Consider the following 9,138-nt stretch of genomic DNA (forward strand, 5'->3'; position numbering starts at 1 on the left):
TCCAGAGAAAGCCGGAAATCACCAGCCACACTTCTGCTGGGAACTTCTAAGAAATGAGAGTTTCACGGGTCTATAGTGCCAGGAAGTCCAGGTTCCAGTGGGGTGGAGAGGGGTGGGGGTGGGGGTCTGTGAAGTCCTAATTCCAAAACTTTTCCACGAAGTGCCATGCCTCCCCAGGATGTCCCCCAGGTCACTGGATGGAGCACCTCCTCCCAGACCTGTTCCTCGCCCCATCCATCCTGCTACCCCAAGACCTCCATCAACCTAGCCTCTTCTGGCCTCCTCACCCGCCCAGCACCCCTGCTCCCTATCCACACAGCGCCCCCCTCCAGGCCGTGCCAGCTCTCCCCCCTCTTCCCTCTGAGCTCAAGCTATGCAGCTCCCCCATCCACGCAGCTTTGACTTTTGCCATCTTTTGTGAGTCTGGCCCTCCCCCACCTAAAACCTTCCCATGGCTCCCTATGGCCCTTGGGACAAACCCTCAGACCCCGGGGCTAGCATCAGTTGCCCTGCACTGCCTGGCCTGGCCTGGCCTCCCTGCACCTGCTCCCATACTGTCCCTGCTCCCACTGCACGAGCCACACCACCTGCTCCGTGTTCTCTCCCACTCCTGGGCTTCTGCTTGCACGTTACCTCTTCCTGGAGTTCCCTCCTGCTCCTCTCTGCCTGGAGAAAAGCCGTTTCTTCAAGGCCCAGCCGTGAAGCCTCTCTGGCAGGCATCTCCTCCAGGAGTCTCTCCCTCTCCGCGCAGGGGAGAAGCTGCTCCAGCAGGAAGTTACTCTCCAAACCGTCCTCATGCTGGTAGATGCTGGGCTCCTAGACAGGGCCCAGACCGAGACTGGGGGCATGGGGGCAGGGTTGTGGACTGAGGCCCAGGCCCAGGCCCAGGGCCCATGCCGTCAGCAGTCAGGACAGAAGGAGCACCTGGAGCGGGACAGGGACTCTGCCTGGTGAGTCCAGAGAAGGCTTCCTGGAGGAGGCAACCTTTACCCAACAGGCTTTAGATGTTTCCACCAGGCATATTCCCCGGGGGTGGGGGGGGCAGTAAATACAGATTTGTGGATTGCCTGAGAAGCCACAAGACCACACACACACACACACACACACACGCGATCGTGTGTGTGTGTGTGTGTGTGTGTGTGTGTGTGTGTGAAGGAGGACACGCTTTGCTTTTGAGCACCGGCTTTGGGAGCAGCTTTGAGAATTTGGGGAGACTCAGCGGAGGGAGGCCGTGAGAAGAGAGACCCCGCCAAAATGCCCCACGCAGCCAGACAGGAGGCGATGAACCACCCGCTGGGGCGAGTCACAGCCCTGGCAGGCTAGCACAACCTTCTCATGACCCCCGAGAAGGCCTCGCCCAGCTAACTTGGCTGCCCGCCAGGACTTCGCGCCCCACGTCTCTCGGCCTCAATTTCCCCACCTGCCCCATCCAGGAGGAAGCTGCAACGTGGGGGAAGGGGCTTAGCTTCTGATCTCTCTCCTCCCACTGTACAGAAAGGCTCAGCCCCGGTTCCTGGCTAGGTTTTTATGATGTGGATTTTTTTTTTTTTTTTTTTTTTTTTTTTTTTTTTTTTTAAAGGAAAAATCTGAGAAGCAGCGCTGGGACCCCGGATTGCTCAGACCACCTTAAATCAGCCTCGCCGCCTCGGCTACTGTGGAAATTCTTTTCTCCGCGGTGGTTGGCTGGGTGCACCAGCCAATCCTCCCGCGGCGCTCCCACATGGGTCTGTGATGTCACGGAGGCCGCTGACCAATGGAGAGCAAGAAACCCGCAACCAATGGCAGGAGGCGCTAGGATGGGCTGGGCCAATCAGAAGGCGGCCAGCGCGGTAAGGAGCGTGTGCTCCCCCCCTCCTCCCCGCCGCGAGACGCTGAGAGCCTCGTGGACGCCAGAACTCAGTCTTGTTGGCTGGGGGTGGGAGAGGGTCCAGTCCGATTAGTATCCGAAAACCCCTAGGAGCGGGCCACCCCCTGAGCCGGGCGGGTCGCTCCTTAAATGCAAGAGCCCCTTGCCCGACACGCCACTTTGCGAAAGCTCGGCCAGCTGGCGGGGCTGACCGGGCGCCCTTCGCCCCATTTCACAGATAGGTAAACCGAGGCAGTCTTAAATCACGCTGGACAATCCCACCCCCCGGGAGGGGCGGAGACTCGCACCCGGGACTGGAGGCCCCCAGCACGCGTCAGTTTTCATCCCCGGGTCGGAGGGGGGAGGGACGAGCCGACGTGTAGGCGGAAGGGAGGGAGGCGCGGGTTCCTGTGCCTCAGTTTCCCCGAGCGCAGACGGGAGAGGAGGCGGGAGCGGGGTTCTCGGAAAGACTACGAGCCCCAGAAGCTCCTGCGCTGCGTCAGCCGGGGCTGTCAATCAAAGTAACGTGGGTCCCTCTCCCGGCCCGCGCTCCCCCGCCCGCCGCCTCTCGCCTGCCAGCTCCCGCTCCCTCCCCGCCGGCTCCGGGCCCGGCGCGGTATAATTACAGCCCATTGATCCGACCCGGGCCGGGAAAGCGGCTCCCTCGGGGAGGCCAAGCCTTTGGCTTCCGACTTCGCCAACCTCTGCCTACCGCTCCCCCCGCCCCGGCCCCCCGGCCTCAGCCGAGCTGCTGGGCCACCAGCCAGGCCTGTCCCCTCCTGCTGGCCAGAGCTCTCAGGTGACCTCTGAGCCTCTGTTCCTGCCAAGGTTGGCGGTGAGCCCCCGTCAGAAGAGTCACACACGTTTCCTTCCATCTGGGAACATGGGGAGCCCTCCCCGGGCTTCTAGCGCCCCCCACCGTGACCTTAAGACTCTTGCGGGCTTCTCTCTGGGCCTCAGTTTACTCACCCGTGTAGGGATATGGTTGGACAAGCCTTGCTCTCGAAACCCATGCTCTCGGCTGTCCCCTGCGTGTGCAGCCAGGCTAGGCCATGCTGGGGATTCAAGGAGGGGTTCCCCAAGTTTGGAAAAGCAGGGGAAACCAGGGAGCACCCTCTTCGCCCCCTGTAGTCAGGGCTGAGGTGGAGGGAGGGGCCAGGACTGCTGGCAGTGGCAGACACAGTGCTGAAGTGAGGTCCCTGCTCGGGAGGTTGGGAAGGCTTCCTGGATGGCCAATGGAGGTGTTGAGGCTGGGGTTCTGCAGAGCGCGTAGGAGTTGCCTCCTTTGAGCGTGCATTTACACCTCCCTAACCCAAAGGAGACTCAACGTTAATTCCTCCCCTGGGATGGAGGAGTCCGGGGCCCTGACTCCTCCTTGCCTTTCACGGGGGACCTCTGACCAGGCCAGGCTGTGAAGTTGGGGGAGGTGGACACGCCCATGACCTGAGAGGCCCTTTCTCCTACCTTGGCAAGGGTGGCTCTCCGGAGAGAAAAGAAGGGGTCACAGGAATCCACCTGGGCCCCTACTGGGCAGAATCTTCCAGGAAGTAAAGGCTGAGCAAGTATTTAAAGACTCCTAGTAAAGGCTCCATGGGGGGTAGCCACTGTCCTGCCATTCTGGCCCAAAGGTCCTCTCTCCCACCCTAGCGTCACACTTCACAGGGGGACTCTGCGCTGCACTCTCCCTTCCTCCCACAACTCAGACCACTCACTAAAATGGCTCAGTCAGTAGAGGAGAGTGTGTGACTCTTCTTAATCTCGGGGTCCTAAGTTCAAGCCCCATGTTGGGCATACAGATTCACTTTAAAAAGTAAATACACACACACACACACATTTATATTTCTTTATTTCAAAATAAATATATATGATTAGATCCTATCCTTCCTCTGCTCAAGAATCTTCAGAGCTCCCAGTCACCCTCAGAATAAAACCCAAACTCCCCACTCTGTCTGCATGATCGGGCCACAGTCCGCTGCCCGACCTCATCTCCTCCCTCACGCCCCTCCAGCCTCTCCGGCCTCTCACTTGTTCCTCTAACACACCAGGCAGGGTCTTGCCCCAGGACCTTAGTATGGACTGTTTCCTCTGCCTGGACCATGGCTTACTCTTCTCCCCCTTCCAGCCCTGGCTCGAACATCACGTCCTAGTGAGGCCTGGTCTGGCTGGCCGTACAGCAGCCCTCAACCTTCCTACTTGGTCAGCCTCTCTCATTTGATTTCCTTTGGTAAAGCCTCGTCCCCCTCTGAACACTTACTGCTGATTTCATGGTCGGCCCAGGCCCAGCACGGGGCCTGCCCCGCTCTGTATTTGTGGGGAGGACGAAGAGGCAAGCCTGGGGAGGGGCTCCACTGCTAACCTAGCTTGCAGGGACCCTTGGCCACCCGAGGTCACATTTTCCTTGAAGGCCTGGGTTCAAATCCATCCCAAGTCCCGGCCTTGCCCTCTCCACGGCCCCACCTCGCCCAGCGCCTGCATGCCAGTGAGCCCTGCCTCCTTCCCTACTCTTGGGGGGCTCCTGGATGGACCCCAGATCCGCCCAGTCCCCAGTAGGCCTTGCACAGATGTGTGTGTGTGGAACAGACTGTGTGGGCATTTTGGATCTTGCTTTTCCAGTCGCTGGTTTGCTGTGAGACCTTTCATGGGCCTCAGTCTTCTCATCTTGCAAAGGGGCTAACTGCATGGCCTCCCTGAGGCCACCGGGGTTATTCCCTTGACCTAGTGTCTGACGCTCACAACAGGACTGCAAAGTAGGGGATGCGAACATGCCAGCTGCCTCTGGGCTCTTGCCCTCACCCTCCTCCTTGCCGGAAGCCCCCCGCCCTCCCTCCCCCTACCAGTCTTCCCTGGCAGGCTCCTGTCATCTGGGTCTCAGCTCCATGGAGAGGCCCCTGTCATTCTCTTGTCTCCTGCCCCTGCTGGATTTTTCTTTGTAGCATTTGACTCTTCTCTGAAATTTTCTTATTTGCCGGTTTGCTCTCTGTCTTCCCTAGACGCTGTGGGTTCCATGAGGGTCAAGAGGACCTCTGTCCCGGCTCCCTGGGCAGCCACCACAGGGCCTGGTACACAGCAGGCCTCCAATAAAGGCCGGTGGCCAGTCGGTCTGCCTTGAGAGCCAGTAGAGCAGAGGCAGCCGGGCCCAGAGACGCTTAAGGGCCTGCCCAAGGTCACACAGCACCGGTGCTTGGGGTGAGCTCACAGCGGCTGCTGTTCGGGGGGCCCCGAGGCCATCCCCTTTCCCGCCGCCCGGGTTAGTCGACCTAGTGTCTGGAGGCCCGCCGCCAAGGCCGGGAAACCCAGCGGGAACCGGGCGATCCGCGTCCTCTCCTTACCGGACAGGCCCAGTCCCGCCCGGCAGGGCAGAGGGAGCGCGGGCCCCGCCCCTCCCCGGGGCCCGGATCGGGAGGCGGGGAGGGGAGGAGAGGAGGAGAGAGTGGGGTGCGGGGAAGAGGCAGCGCTGGGGACAAGGGGAGGAGGGGGAGGAAGGAGAGGAGGCGGAGGGTGGGAGGGAGGGGAAGGGTGAAGGGGGCGGAGAAGGAAGGGGCGGACGGGCGCGGGAGAAGGGGTGGGAGGGGGGCGGAGGGTCAAGGGCGGGGGAGGGGCGGGCTTCCAGGTCTGGCTGGCGCCCAGCTCCTTGGCCCAGGGGCAGGGGTGGGTGGGAGAGGCCTGAGCGGAGAGGCGGGGGGTGGGGTGGGGGGGATCAAGGGCAGGGGGCGGCTTCCAGGCGGGGATGGCGGGGAGGGGGCACAGAGCGGGGGGCACACGGGGAGAGTAGGAGGGAGAGATAGGGAGGAGAGAGAGATCTGGAAAGACCTCGAAGGACGGTGGGGGAGGCGGGGCGGGTGAGAGAGAGAGAGAAGGAGAGACAGAGACTCTGGGACACCCAGAGCCAAGGGCGGAGACACTGTAGGGCGAAGATACTGGGAGGGACCCTGGCTGGGGGGGGGGCGGGAGGGGGTCCCTGGCGGGCAGGGCTGGGTGCGTGCGCTCTCCTGCAGCTCCTGTTGTCAGAAAGCAGCTAAATGCACAAGGCGTCCTCCTCAGCCACTGCCTCAGTCTCCCCTCCAGGCCCCTCCGTGTCCATGGGTGTGCCCCTCTTCCCCTCCAACACCTGCCATGGCTCCCAGGGGCCGGTTGCCGGTTTCTCTGCCATCTTGTCTCTTGCTCCCTAAATCCTCACTGAACACCTACTGCGTGCGGGGGTGGGGGGGGAATGGGAGGTGCTAAGCCTGGAGATTTCCCTAATGACCAAATCAGACCAAATCCCTTTTGTCATGGCACTGGGGGGGAGGGTGGAGAACAAGGGACTATCTGTTGACAGAAGTCGTGTGCAGTGCTTGATGCTGGGAAGGTAGAGCGGGCAGCAGGGTGTGCTGGTGGTGGTCATGGCAATGAGGGTCCGGCACTGGGAACAGTGTGTTCCAGGCAGAGGGAAAGGCCCTGAGGTCCTATCAGGCTTGGTCACCCCCAGGCACAGGAAAGAGGCCAAGAATGGTTAGGATGAAGGCCTCCACAAAGGGGGGGCCAGTTCCTCAAGGAACACCCCTGTCTACCTCTCACACCCTCCTCAGCCTTTCCACCGCGTGCTGTACCCTCACCTGCCTGCCACCCCTAGCCTTGAAGCCCTCCCCTCCAGCACTGGCTCCAGAAGCTTCCTCTTTCTCTTGACCAGCCAAGATCCTGGACCCTGTCGTTCGGGCCTCCCTACATCGGGACTCAGGCTCCTGGCGGTGTGGTCTGGGGCAAGTCATTACCTGCCTCAAGCCTCAGTTTCTTCATCTGTAAAACGGTCTTTCCTTCACAGCTATTTTCAAGAAGTAATTGAGGGATGGGGCTAGCTCCGTCAGAAGAGCACATGAGCACATGACTCTTGATCTCTGGGGTGGTGGGTTCAAGCCCCACATTGGGTGTAGATTTGAATAACAATAAATACATAAATGTCCAAATAATAATAATAAAGGAATTAACAGAGACTACTCCAAACCCTTAGCCAAGGCTAGTGCGGAACAAAGGTTCAAAGCATAGCTGTTGATGATTTCTGTTATCCTTAGGACCCGCCTGGCCCTCCTGACTATTTTTGGTTGCTCCTCGGTAGGGCCAGGAGCGCCTTCAGCGGCGGCTGGGGGACCTGCCGTGGCTCTGCCCTGTTTTGTGGCCTTGGCAATTTGCCGCAGTTTTGTTGTCTGCAAAATGGGCAGAGTGACGTCATCTCCAGGTCCCAGACTCCACCATCGGTGTCCGCCAGGTTCCTTTCTGCTTCTCCCTCAAGACTGTGTCCAAGCTGCCAACCCGCAGAGAACTCAGGAAGGACGACGGCAGCAGGTGTCCCTGGCCAGCCTGGACTGTGGCCATTCCGTGCGTCATGCGGGGGGTTCCAGCTCAAACCAGAAGGAGGAGGAGGAAGAGGGCTGGCTCTCTGGGGCTGGGGTGCTCTCAGACCTCGGGGTCTGTGGACATGCCAAGGGGTGTATGGGGTGGGGGCTGAGTCCAGCTCAGACCACTGGGGACTCTGGGACACTGAGGATGTTAGGACCATTGTATGGACAGGAAATGTGGGGGGGGCTCACACCCCTGAGGCGCACAGATCCCCCTGCTAGAAAGACTCTCCAAAGGGGAGTGGAAGGAGAAGGGGAGGAGCTTTTGAGAAGCCGGGACCCCCTGAAGGGATGGTGCCAGAGCGGGGTTGAGGTAGTCAGAATGGGGGGTTATCCCATCCCCACTGCTCCCCTCTCCTCAGGTCTTGTGCCCAAAGAGCTGGGGGCTTCGCCCCTCCTCCTTCTCCTCCCTGGGCTCCTCCTCCAGCGTCTCGGCCCCTCCCTCTCTGTTCCCCCCCCCCCCCCCGCCCCGTGTCTCTCCCGCGCACCACCTTCCCTCCTCCCGGTCCTCACCCTCCTCCCGGCCCCTCTTATCTCCTTCCCCCCTCCTCTTGCTTCTTCCCCGAACCCCCTCCCGTCCCTTCCCTCCATTCTCTCCCCCTCCTCTTCTCCACTCCCCTCCGCCCAACCTCCACCACCCCTCCGTTCTCTCCTCCCCCCACCCTTTCACCCCCTCCCTTGTCCTCCTTCTCCCTCTCCCCCTCCTCCCCGCCTAGCCCCCCACCCCCTCTCCTCTCCCCACTCCCCCAGCATTCTCTCCCGCCGCCCCCTCCTCCTCTCCGCTCTGCTCTCCCGAACCCCCTCCCCTGCGCTCTCCCCACCGCCCCCTCCGCCCCCTCCTCCCGCCTCATTAGGCGCGGCCGCGGCGCGGGGCCCATTAGCGGATCAATTAGCCGAGGTCGCCGGCAGCGCGGTCGTTAAGCGCGGGAGGCCGCGGCGGGGAGGGGGCTCCGGAGGCAGCGCCTCCGCCCGCCCAGGCTCCGCCGCCGCGATCGCGCGCCCCCAGGACCTTCTGGTCCCCATGCCCCACCGGGGGCTCCTGGACCCTCGGGGGAGCCAGCCCGGCCCTGCAGGCGGGATTGGGGGTAGAGGCTCCGAGGCCCACGGGAAGACCCCTCAGGTCGCACACCCTTCGCGGCTGGGCAGGACGCCCCTTCACCCTGGTTTAGGGGTGTCGGTTTTGTGCCCCCCACCCACTCACCCACGGCGCCCTTCCTCTCCCAGCAACATCAGTAATAACATCAGCTGACAGCTTGTGAGCCCTCGCACGCTTCCTGCTAATTCCCGGGAACAATTTCCCAGAAACAGATCAGACAAGTGACTTCACTTGCCTCAAATCACTAGTTAGGGTCTGAGATGGGTACAAACTCAGGTCTGCCCTCAATAAATTTGCTAACATTTATTGAGTTGCTTCTATGAGCAAATTTAAAAAAAAATGCAGCCAACACTCCCCATCCCTTGTCTGCCTTGCTGTCTATCAACACAAGCGCGGACACATTCTGGATTCTCCTAGTTATCCGCCTATTCCAGCCAGAGGGCAGGAACTTGTGTCTTCTGCGTCCCTGAGGCTCAGAGGCGGTCCCAATGAATGAATGAACGAACGTGCTAGGAGCATTTCCATGGCTTAAATAATTTGGTCTTCATAACGATGGTTTGTTCTGAGATCATACCCATTTTACAGATCGGGAATCCAAGATCCGGAGAGGTCAAGAGCCAGAATTTAAATCGAGGCTGGAGGGGCGCCTGGGTGGCTCAGTCATTGGGCATCTTCCTTGGGCTCAGGTCACGATCCCAGGGTCCTGGGATGGAGCCCTGCATCTGTTCCGCATCGGGCTCTCTGCTAGTCAGGGAGCCTGCTTCCCACCCCCCCGCTCCTGCCTGCCTCTCTGCCTGCTTGTGATCTCTGTCTGTCAAATAAAT

This window comes from Lontra canadensis, unplaced genomic scaffold (genome assembly GCF_010015895.1).
Source record: "Lontra canadensis isolate GAN:19392208 unplaced genomic scaffold, GSC_riverotter_1.0 scaffold88, whole genome shotgun sequence".
Taxonomy (NCBI): domain Eukaryota; kingdom Metazoa; phylum Chordata; class Mammalia; order Carnivora; family Mustelidae; genus Lontra; species Lontra canadensis.